At 55.3% G+C, this 9,843-nt stretch overlaps 10 non-coding genes across 10 annotated transcripts; all 10 read left to right on the top strand.

Annotated features, from left to right (window-relative positions):
- The first annotated feature begins 324 nt into the window (after positions 1–324).
- Positions 325–443, top strand: LOC126223699 (5S ribosomal RNA). Its single transcript, XR_007543535.1, has one exon. It is a non-coding gene; the product is annotated as a 5S ribosomal RNA (ribosomal RNA).
- An 839-nt stretch (positions 444–1,282) lies between these two features.
- LOC126223698 (5S ribosomal RNA) lies at positions 1,283–1,401 on the top strand. Its single transcript, XR_007543534.1, has one exon. It is a non-coding gene; the product is annotated as a 5S ribosomal RNA (ribosomal RNA).
- Positions 1,402–2,243: 842 nt separating this feature from the next.
- On the top strand, positions 2,244–2,362 carry LOC126223697 (5S ribosomal RNA). Its single transcript, XR_007543533.1, has one exon. It is a non-coding gene; the product is annotated as a 5S ribosomal RNA (ribosomal RNA).
- An 843-nt stretch (positions 2,363–3,205) lies between these two features.
- On the top strand, positions 3,206–3,324 carry LOC126223696 (5S ribosomal RNA). Its single transcript, XR_007543532.1, has one exon. It is a non-coding gene; the product is annotated as a 5S ribosomal RNA (ribosomal RNA).
- Positions 3,325–4,167: 843 nt separating this feature from the next.
- LOC126223694 (5S ribosomal RNA) lies at positions 4,168–4,286 on the top strand. The gene has a single exon (XR_007543531.1). It is a non-coding gene; the product is annotated as a 5S ribosomal RNA (ribosomal RNA).
- Positions 4,287–5,129: 843 nt separating this feature from the next.
- Positions 5,130–5,248, top strand: LOC126223693 (5S ribosomal RNA). The gene has a single exon (XR_007543530.1). It is a non-coding gene; the product is annotated as a 5S ribosomal RNA (ribosomal RNA).
- Positions 5,249–6,091: 843 nt separating this feature from the next.
- LOC126223692 (5S ribosomal RNA) lies at positions 6,092–6,210 on the top strand. Its single transcript, XR_007543529.1, has one exon. It is a non-coding gene; the product is annotated as a 5S ribosomal RNA (ribosomal RNA).
- An 843-nt stretch (positions 6,211–7,053) lies between these two features.
- On the top strand, positions 7,054–7,172 carry LOC126223690 (5S ribosomal RNA). The gene has a single exon (XR_007543527.1). It is a non-coding gene; the product is annotated as a 5S ribosomal RNA (ribosomal RNA).
- An 843-nt stretch (positions 7,173–8,015) lies between these two features.
- Positions 8,016–8,134, top strand: LOC126223689 (5S ribosomal RNA). Its single transcript, XR_007543526.1, has one exon. It is a non-coding gene; the product is annotated as a 5S ribosomal RNA (ribosomal RNA).
- Positions 8,135–8,976: 842 nt separating this feature from the next.
- Positions 8,977–9,095, top strand: LOC126223688 (5S ribosomal RNA). Its single transcript, XR_007543525.1, has one exon. It is a non-coding gene; the product is annotated as a 5S ribosomal RNA (ribosomal RNA).
- The last annotated feature ends 748 nt before the right edge of the window (positions 9,096–9,843 follow it).

The following is a 9,843-nucleotide window of genomic DNA, read 5'->3' as shown; positions in this document are numbered from 1 at the left end:
CTCCAGCACGACACTGCCACACCCCGCACAGGCCCCCCGCTGGACACCAGGGACAAGATGCGTCCTCCGCTAGTGTCGAAGGCTGCACGCGCCCAGCGAATGACAGGAGGTGCAACGAGCAGCAGTGCGTCTCACACACGCGGCGGTGCGCCCGCTAATTCGGCCGTCGCTCTGCTGGGACGCCGGGCGCGCCCCCGCGCCGTCCTCGAGGAACTGGCTGTTGCGGAAGGAAGTGCCTACGTCAAATGCGGCCGAAAACTAACATTTTGTGTGTTGGGAGAAAAGCCGAACGCGAATTCTGCCGTGCTCCTACATTACACGAGTGCCAACGGCCATACCATGATAAATACACCGGTTCTCGTCCGATCACCGAAGTTAAGTATCATTGGGCCCGGTTAGTACTTGGATGGGTGACCGCCTGGGAAACCCGGGTGCTGTTGGCTCCCTTCCTTTTTTTTTTTTTTTTTTATGTCGCTACCCTGCCAGCCCAATTTTCAAACTACCCTTCTGTTGTGACAACGATGCTTCCTTAAGCCTTTTAAACTACTGTAATGGTACGAAAATGCAGTAATTAACTCAGTTTGGGGGAGAATGTGCTAACCAAGTTTGCCAAGAAGACTTTCAAAACGACAAAACAGTACGAATCGGCAGGTGATTTCTGAAATACGTCAGCGCCTATTGTTGTGTAGGAGTGTAGAGTTCCAAATTTGATTTGTAATCACGAATTTGTCCCTTAGTCGTCTCGTCTCGTCTCGTCCCGCAGACGTTTGTCGTGCTTGCGCTGTCATATGGACCACGACCCGAGCGGCAGCGAGCGGCAGTCGAGCAAAGTCGGGACAAGTCGGGACGGGATACGAATGGTGCGAATGCACTGCAAAGTACGCAGACACCTGGTGCGAGGCGAGGCGAGGCGAGGCGAGGCGAGGCGAGGAAGCCCACATCGCTACCAGTGGCGCCCTCCAGCACGACACTGCCACACCCCGCACAGGCCCCCCGCTGGACACCAGGGACAAGATGCGTCCTCCGCTAGTGTCGAAGGCTGCACGCGCCCAGCGAATGACAGGAGGTGCAACGAGCAGCAGTGCGTCTCACACACGCGGCGGTGCGCCCGCTAATTCGGCCGTCGCTCTGCTGGGACGCCGGGCGCGCCCCCCGCGCCGTCCTCGAGGAACTGGCTGTTGCGGAAGGAAGTGCCTACGTCAAATGCGGCCGAAAACTAACATTTTGTGTGTTGGGAGAAAAGCCGAACGCGAATTCTGCCGTGCTCCTACATTACACGAGTGCCAACGGCCATACCATGATAAATACACCGGTTCTCGTCCGATCACCGAAGTTAAGTATCATTGGGCCCGGTTAGTACTTGGATGGGTGACCGCCTGGGAAACCCGGGTGCTGTTGGCTCCCTTCCTTTTTTTTTTTTTTTTATGTCGCTACCCCTGCCAGCCCAATTTTCAAACTACCCTTCTGTTGTGACAACGATGCTTCCTTAAGCCTTTTAAACTACTGTAATGGTACGAAAATGCAGTAATTAACTCAGTTTGGGGGAGAATGTGCTAACCAAGTTTGCCAAGAAGACTTTCAAAACGACAAAACAGTACGAATCGGCAGGTGATTTCTGAAATACGTCAGCGCCTATTGTTGTGTAGGAGTGTAGAGTTCCAAATTTGATTTGTAATCACGAATTTGTCCCTTAGTCGTCTCGTCTCGTCTCGTCCCGCAGACGTTTGTCGTGCTTGCGCTGTCATATGGACCACGACCCGAGCGGCAGCGAGCGGCAGTCGAGCAAAGTCGGGACAAGTCGGGACGGGATACGAATGGTGCGAATGCACTGCAAAGTACGCAGACACCTGGTGCGAGGCGAGGCGAGGCGAGGCGAGGCGAGGCGAGGCGAGGAAGCCCACATCGCTACCAGTGGCGCCCTCCAGCACGACACTGCCACACCCCGCACAGGCCCCCCGCTGGACACCAGGGACAAGATGCGTCCTCCGCTAGTGTCGAAGGCTGCACGCGCCCAGCGAATGACAGGAGGTGCAACGAGCAGCAGTGCGTCTCACACACGCGGCGGTGCGCCGCTAATTCGGCCGTCGCTCTGCTGGGACGCCGGGCGCGCCCCCCGCGCCGTCCTCGAGGAACTGGCTGTTGCGGAAGGAAGTGCCTACGTCAAATGCGGCCGAAAACTAACATTTTGTGTGTTGGGAGAAAAGCCGAACGCGAATTCTGCCGTGCTCCTACATTACACGAGTGCCAACGGCCATACCATGATAAATACACCGGTTCTCGTCCGATCACCGAAGTTAAGTATCATTGGGCCCGGTTAGTACTTGGATGGGTGACCGCCTGGGAAACCCGGGTGCTGTTGGCTCCCTTCCTTTTTTTTTTTTTTTTTTTTTATGTCGCTACCCCTGCCAGCCCAATTTTCAAACTACCCTTCTGTTGTGACAACGATGCTTCCTTAAGCCTTTTAAACTACTGTAATGGTACGAAAATGCAGTAATTAACTCAGTTTGGGGGAGAATGTGCTAACCAAGTTTGCCAAGAAGACTTTCAAAACGACAAAACAGTACGAATCGGCAGGTGATTTCTGAAATACGTCAGCGCCTATTGTTGTGTAGGAGTGTAGAGTTCCAAATTTGATTTGTAATCACGAATTTGTCCCTTAGTCGTCTCGTCTCGTCTCGTCCCGCAGACGTTTGTCGTGCTTGCGCTGTCATATGGACCACGACCCGAGCGGCAGCGAGCGGCAGTCGAGCAAAGTCGGGACAAGTCGGGACGGGATACGAATGGTGCGAATGCACTGCAAAGTACGCAGACACCTGGTGCGAGGCGAGGCGAGGCGAGGCGAGGCGAGGCGAGGAAGCCCACATCGCTACCAGTGGCGCCCTCCAGCACGACACTGCCACACCCCGCACAGGCCCCCCGCTGGACACCAGGGACAAGATGCGTCCTCCGCTAGTGTCGAAGGCTGCACGCGCCCAGCGAATGACAGGAGGTGCAACGAGCAGCAGTGCGTCTCACACACGCGGCGGTGCGCCCGCTAATTCGGCCGTCGCTCTGCTGGGACGCCGGGCGCGCCCCCCGCGCCGTCCTCGAGGAACTGGCTGTTGCGGAAGGAAGTGCCTACGTCAAATGCGGCCGAAAACTAACATTTTGTGTGTTGGGAGAAAAGCCGAACGCGAATTCTGCCGTGCTCCTACATTACACGAGTGCCAACGGCCATACCATGATAAATACACCGGTTCTCGTCCGATCACCGAAGTTAAGTATCATTGGGCCCGGTTAGTACTTGGATGGGTGACCGCCTGGGAAACCCGGGTGCTGTTGGCTCCCTTCCTTTTTTTTTTTTTTTTTTTTTATGTCGCTACCCCTGCCAGCCCAATTTTCAAACTACCCTTCTGTTGTGACAACGATGCTTCCTTAAGCCTTTTAAACTACTGTAATGGTACGAAAATGCAGTAATTAACTCAGTTTGGGGGAGAATGTGCTAACCAAGTTTGCCAAGAAGACTTTCAAAACGACAAAACAGTACGAATCGGCAGGTGATTTCTGAAATACGTCAGCGCCTATTGTTGTGTAGGAGTGTAGAGTTCCAAATTTGATTTGTAATCACGAATTTGTCCCTTAGTCGTCTCGTCTCGTCTCGTCCCGCAGACGTTTGTCGTGCTTGCGCTGTCATATGGACCACGACCCGAGCGGCAGCGAGCGGCAGTCGAGCAAAGTCGGGACAAGTCGGGACGGGATACGAATGGTGCGAATGCACTGCAAAGTACGCAGACACCTGGTGCGAGGCGAGGCGAGGCGAGGCGAGGCGAGGCGAGGAAGCCCACATCGCTACCAGTGGCGCCCTCCAGCACGACACTGCCACACCCCGCACAGGCCCCCCGCTGGACACCAGGGACAAGATGCGTCCTCCGCTAGTGTCGAAGGCTGCACGCGCCCAGCGAATGACAGGAGGTGCAACGAGCAGCAGTGCGTCTCACACACGCGGCGGTGCGCCCGCTAATTCGGCCGTCGCTCTGCTGGGACGCCGGGCGCGCCCCCCGCGCCGTCCTCGAGGAACTGGCTGTTGCGGAAGGAAGTGCCTACGTCAAATGCGGCCGAAAACTAACATTTTGTGTGTTGGGAGAAAAGCCGAACGCGAATTCTGCCGTGCTCCTACATTACACGAGTGCCAACGGCCATACCATGATAAATACACCGGTTCTCGTCCGATCACCGAAGTTAAGTATCATTGGGCCCGGTTAGTACTTGGATGGGTGACCGCCTGGGAAACCCGGGTGCTGTTGGCTCCCTTCCTTTTTTTTTTTTTTTTATGTCGCTACCCCTGCCAGCCCAATTTTCAAACTACCCTTCTGTTGTGACAACGATGCTTCCTTAAGCCTTTTAAACTACTGTAATGGTACGAAAATGCAGTAATTAACTCAGTTTGGGGGAGAATGTGCTAACCAAGTTTGCCAAGAAGACTTTCAAAACGACAAAACAGTACGAATCGGCAGGTGATTTCTGAAATACGTCAGCGCCTATTGTTGTGTAGGAGTGTAGAGTTCCAAATTTGATTTGTAATCACGAATTTGTCCCTTAGTCGTCTCGTCTCGTCTCGTCCCGCAGACGTTTGTCGTGCTTGCGCTGTCATATGGACCACGACCCGAGCGGCAGCGAGCGGCAGTCGAGCAAAGTCGGGACAAGTCGGGACGGGATACGAATGGTGCGAATGCACTGCAAAGTACGCAGACACCTGGTGCGAGGCGAGGCGAGGCGAGGCGAGGCGAGGCGAGGCGAGGAAGCCCACATCGCTACCAGTGGCGCCCTCCAGCACGACACTGCCACACCCCGCACAGGCCCCCCGCTGGACACCAGGGACAAGATGCGTCCTCCGCTAGTGTCGAAGGCTGCACGCGCCCAGCGAATGACAGGAGGTGCAACGAGCAGCAGTGCGTCTCACACACGCGGCGGTGCGCCCGCTAATTCGGCCGTCGCTCTGCTGGGACGCCGGGCGCGCCCCCCGCGCCGTCCTCGAGGAACTGGCTGTTGCGGAAGGAAGTGCCTACGTCAAATGCGGCCGAAAACTAACATTTTGTGTGTTGGGAGAAAAGCCGAACGCGAATTCTGCCGTGCTCCTACATTACACGAGTGCCAACGGCCATACCATGATAAATACACCGGTTCTCGTCCGATCACCGAAGTTAAGTATCATTGGGCCCGGTTAGTACTTGGATGGGTGACCGCCTGGGAAACCCGGGTGCTGTTGGCTCCCTTCCTTTTTTTTTTTTTTTTTTTTTATGTCGCTACCCCTGCCAGCCCAATTTTCAAACTACCCTTCTGTTGTGACAACGATGCTTCCTTAAGCCTTTTAAACTACTGTAATGGTACGAAAATGCAGTAATTAACTCAGTTTGGGGGAGAATGTGCTAACCAAGTTTGCCAAGAAGACTTTCAAAACGACAAAACAGTACGAATCGGCAGGTGATTTCTGAAATACGTCAGCGCCTATTGTTGTGTAGGAGTGTAGAGTTCCAAATTTGATTTGTAATCACGAATTTGTCCCTTAGTCGTCTCGTCTCGTCTCGTCCCGCAGACGTTTGTCGTGCTTGCGCTGTCATATGGACCACGACCCGAGCGGCAGCGAGCGGCAGTCGAGCAAAGTCGGGACAAGTCGGGACGGGATACGAATGGTGCGAATGCACTGCAAAGTACGCAGACACCTGGTGCGAGGCGAGGCGAGGCGAGGCGAGGCGAGGCGAGGAAGCCCACATCGCTACCAGTGGCGCCCTCCAGCACGACACTGCCACACCCCGCACAGGCCCCCCGCTGGACACCAGGGACAAGATGCGTCCTCCGCTAGTGTCGAAGGCTGCACGCGCCCAGCGAATGACAGGAGGTGCAACGAGCAGCAGTGCGTCTCACACACGCGGCGGTGCGCCCGCTAATTCGGCCGTCGCTCTGCTGGGACGCCGGGCGCGCCCCCCGCGCCGTCCTCGAGGAACTGGCTGTTGCGGAAGGAAGTGCCTACGTCAAATGCGGCCGAAAACTAACATTTTGTGTGTTGGGAGAAAAGCCGAACGCGAATTCTGCCGTGCTCCTACATTACACGAGTGCCAACGGCCATACCATGATAAATACACCGGTTCTCGTCCGATCACCGAAGTTAAGTATCATTGGGCCCGGTTAGTACTTGGATGGGTGACCGCCTGGGAAACCCGGGTGCTGTTGGCTCCCTTCCTTTTTTTTTTTTTTTTTTTTTATGTCGCTACCCCTGCCAGCCCAATTTTCAAACTACCCTTCTGTTGTGACAACGATGCTTCCTTAAGCCTTTTAAACTACTGTAATGGTACGAAAATGCAGTAATTAACTCAGTTTGGGGGAGAATGTGCTAACCAAGTTTGCCAAGAAGACTTTCAAAACGACAAAACAGTACGAATCGGCAGGTGATTTCTGAAATACGTCAGCGCCTATTGTTGTGTAGGAGTGTAGAGTTCCAAATTTGATTTGTAATCACGAATTTGTCCCTTAGTCGTCTCGTCTCGTCTCGTCCCGCAGACGTTTGTCGTGCTTGCGCTGTCATATGGACCACGACCCGAGCGGCAGCGAGCGGCAGTCGAGCAAAGTCGGGACAAGTCGGGACGGGATACGAATGGTGCGAATGCACTGCAAAGTACGCAGACACCTGGTGCGAGGCGAGGCGAGGCGAGGCGAGGCGAGGCGAGGAAGCCCACATCGCTACCAGTGGCGCCCTCCAGCACGACACTGCCACACCCCGCACAGGCCCCCCGCTGGACACCAGGGACAAGATGCGTCCTCCGCTAGTGTCGAAGGCTGCACGCGCCCAGCGAATGACAGGAGGTGCAACGAGCAGCAGTGCGTCTCACACACGCGGCGGTGCGCCCGCTAATTCGGCCGTCGCTCTGCTGGGACGCCGGGCGCGCCCCCCGCGCCGTCCTCGAGGAACTGGCTGTTGCGGAAGGAAGTGCCTACGTCAAATGCGGCCGAAAACTAACATTTTGTGTGTTGGGAGAAAAGCCGAACGCGAATTCTGCCGTGCTCCTACATTACACGAGTGCCAACGGCCATACCATGATAAATACACCGGTTCTCGTCCGATCACCGAAGTTAAGTATCATTGGGCCCGGTTAGTACTTGGATGGGTGACCGCCTGGGAAACCCGGGTGCTGTTGGCTCCCTTCCTTTTTTTTTTTTTTTTATGTCGCTACCCCTGCCAGCCCAATTTTCAAACTACCCTTCTGTTGTGACAACGATGCTTCCTTAAGCCTTTTAAACTACTGTAATGGTACGAAAATGCAGTAATTAACTCAGTTTGGGGGAGAATGTGCTAACCAAGTTTGCCAAGAAGACTTTCAAAACGACAAAACAGTACGAATCGGCAGGTGATTTCTGAAATACGTCAGCGCCTATTGTTGTGTAGGAGTGTAGAGTTCCAAATTTGATTTGTAATCACGAATTTGTCCCTTAGTCGTCTCGTCTCGTCTCGTCCCGCAGACGTTTGTCGTGCTTGCGCTGTCATATGGACCACGACCCGAGCGGCAGCGAGCGGCAGTCGAGCAAAGTCGGGACAAGTCGGGACGGGATACGAATGGTGCGAATGCACTGCAAAGTACGCAGACACCTGGTGCGAGGCGAGGCGAGGCGAGGCGAGGCGAGGCGAGGCGAGGAAGCCCACATCGCTACCAGTGGCGCCCTCCAGCACGACACTGCCACACCCCGCACAGGCCCCCCGCTGGACACCAGGGACAAGATGCGTCCTCCGCTAGTGTCGAAGGCTGCACGCGCCCAGCGAATGACAGGAGGTGCAACGAGCAGCAGTGCGTCTCACACACGCGGCGGTGCGCCCGCTAATTCGGCCGTCGCTCTGCTGGGACGCCGGGCGCGCCCCCCGCGCCGTCCTCGAGGAACTGGCTGTTGCGGAAGGAAGTGCCTACGTCAAATGCGGCCGAAAACTAACATTTTGTGTGTTGGGAGAAAAGCCGAACGCGAATTCTGCCGTGCTCCTACATTACACGAGTGCCAACGGCCATACCATGATAAATACACCGGTTCTCGTCCGATCACCGAAGTTAAGTATCATTGGGCCCGGTTAGTACTTGGATGGGTGACCGCCTGGGAAACCCGGGTGCTGTTGGCTCCCTTCCTTTTTTTTTTTTTTTTTTTTTATGTCGCTACCCCTGCCAGCCCAATTTTCAAACTACCCTTCTGTTGTGACAACGATGCTTCCTTAAGCCTTTTAAACTACTGTAATGGTACGAAAATGCAGTAATTAACTCAGTTTGGGGGAGAATGTGCTAACCAAGTTTGCCAAGAAGACTTTCAAAACGACAAAACAGTACGAATCGGCAGGTGATTTCTGAAATACGTCAGCGCCTATTGTTGTGTAGGAGTGTAGAGTTCCAAATTTGATTTGTAATCACGAATTTGTCCCTTAGTCGTCTCGTCTCGTCTCGTCCCGCAGACGTTTGTCGTGCTTGCGCTGTCATATGGACCACGACCCGAGCGGCAGCGAGCGGCAGTCGAGCAAAGTCGGGACAAGTCGGGACGGGATACGAATGGTGCGAATGCACTGCAAAGTACGCAGACACCTGGTGCGAGGCGAGGCGAGGCGAGGCGAGGCGAGGCGAGGAAGCCCACATCGCTACCAGTGGCGCCCTCCAGCACGACACTGCCACACCCCGCACAGGCCCCCCGCTGGACACCAGGGACAAGATGCGTCCTCCGCTAGTGTCGAAGGCTGCACGCGCCCAGCGAATGACAGGAGGTGCAACGAGCAGCAGTGCGTCTCACACACGCGGCGGTGCGCCCGCTAATTCGGCCGTCGCTCTGCTGGGACGCCGGGCGCGCCCCCGCGCCGTCCTCGAGGAACTGGCTGTTGCGGAAGGAAGTGCCTACGTCAAATGCGGCCGAAAACTAACATTTTGTGTGTTGGGAGAAAAGCCGAACGCGAATTCTGCCGTGCTCCTACATTACACGAGTGCCAACGGCCATACCATGATAAATACACCGGTTCTCGTCCGATCACCGAAGTTAAGTATCATTGGGCCCGGTTAGTACTTGGATGGGTGACCGCCTGGGAAACCCGGGTGCTGTTGGCTCCCTTCCTTTTTTTTTTTTTTTTTTTTATGTCGCTACCCCTGCCAGCCCAATTTTCAAACTACCCTTCTGTTGTGACAACGATGCTTCCTTAAGCCTTTTAAACTACTGTAATGGTACGAAAATGCAGTAATTAACTCAGTTTGGGGGAGAATGTGCTAACCAAGTTTGCCAAGAAGACTTTCAAAACGACAAAACAGTACGAATCGGCAGGTGATTTCTGAAATACGTCAGCGCCTATTGTTGTGTAGGAGTGTAGAGTTCCAAATTTGATTTGTAATCACGAATTTGTCCCTTAGTCGTCTCGTCTCGTCTCGTCCCGCAGACGTTTGTCGTGCTTGCGCTGTCATATGGACCACGACCCGAGCGGCAGCGAGCGGCAGTCGAGCAAAGTCGGGACAAGTCGGGACGGGATACGAATGGTGCGAATGCACTGCAAAGTACGCAGACACCTGGTGCGAGGCGAGGCGAGGCGAGGCGAGGCGAGGCGAGGAAGCCCACATCGCTACCAGTGGCGCCCTCCAGCACGACACTGCCACACCCCGCACAGGCCCCCCGCTGGACACCAGGGACAAGATGCGTCCTCCGCTAGTGTCGAAGGCTGCACGCGCCCAGCGAATGACAGGAGGTGCAACGAGCAGCAGTGCGTCTCACACACGCGGCGGTGCGCCGCTAATTCGGCCGTCGCTCTGCTGGGACGCCGGGCGCGCCCCCCGCGCCGTCCTCGAGGAACTGGCTGTTGCGGAAGGA

The sequence above is a fragment of the Schistocerca nitens genome, unplaced genomic scaffold (genome assembly GCF_023898315.1).
Source record: "Schistocerca nitens isolate TAMUIC-IGC-003100 unplaced genomic scaffold, iqSchNite1.1 HiC_scaffold_253, whole genome shotgun sequence".
NCBI classification, from domain to species: Eukaryota; Metazoa; Arthropoda; class Insecta; order Orthoptera; family Acrididae; genus Schistocerca; species Schistocerca nitens.
The sequence above is the reverse complement of the archived record's forward strand: the minus strand, read 5'-3'. Positions and strand labels throughout refer to the sequence as shown.